A 1,119-nucleotide genomic window follows, 5' to 3' on the forward strand; every position below is an offset into this window, starting at 1 on the left:
GCCCAGAACTGTGTGTCTCCCCCCTGCCTCCCCCCCCCCCCGCAGACCCTCAATGGGGTGGACGATTGAAGGAATAAAGAGGTATCTGAAAAAAATCTGAAAGCACATGTTGATTAATATAAGTATCTCTCAGCACAAAGAGGATTATGGAGTATTTGTAATATTTTGTTTCTTGGGTGCTGGTTACATTGATGTGTCCCGTGTGAGAAAATTCAGTGAGCCATACCCCAATGTTCAGGGTACTTCTCTGACTATATATTATTCTTCAGCAGAAAGTTTAAAACACACACACACACACACACGGACCGATTGAAGGAATAAAGAGGTATCTGAAAAAAATCTGAAAGCACATGTTGATTAATATAAGTATCTCTCAGCACAAAGAGGATTATGGAGTATTTGTAATATTTTGTTTCTTGGGTGCTGGTTACATTGATGTGTCCCGTGTGAGAAAATTCAGTGAGCCATACCCCAATGTTCAGGGTACTTCTCTGACTATATATTATTCTTCAGCAGAAAGTTTAAAACACACACACACACACACACAACCACAAAAAAACTAAGCACTGTGATCATCCAAAGACAGCATTATTTGAGTGAAATACAAGTTTCTAAGTGGGAGAAAATATTGCAATACAAAGGCCTCAGAGTGAGAAAAAAATACCTTCCATAACTCAATAAGAAAAAGAAAGACAAGTCAGGAGGAAATGTGCAGAATAAGAAAAAAAGACAAGTCAGGAGGAAATGTGCAGAAGATGAGCTTCCCAGACAGAAAAATATCTGTCATTGGTCAAGGACATTGCATTTGCTCCTCATAACAGCCCTGGGAAGAAACACAAGGACAAAAAAATTTGGGGAAAACACATAACAAGAGTCTGAAGGCGTTTATCCATAGTTACCCAATGGTTCCACTTCTAAGCATCAATCCTTGAGAAACACAGCTGGAGATAAAGATTTTAGTACAGATATGTTCACCTCAGCATTAAATATTGGGTGTATAAATAAAGTATAATCAGTTTAAAGGAACAAATATTTATGAGCTTAATGCACTCACTGTCATTGACACAAAATAGGCGTGAAGCATATGGTCCCTAAGTGTCCTCTGTTCAATAAAAAATA

Source organism: Myotis davidii, unplaced genomic scaffold (assembly GCF_000327345.1).
Source record: "Myotis davidii unplaced genomic scaffold, ASM32734v1 scaffold1521, whole genome shotgun sequence".
Lineage (NCBI taxonomy): Eukaryota > Metazoa > Chordata > Mammalia > Chiroptera > Vespertilionidae > Myotis > Myotis davidii.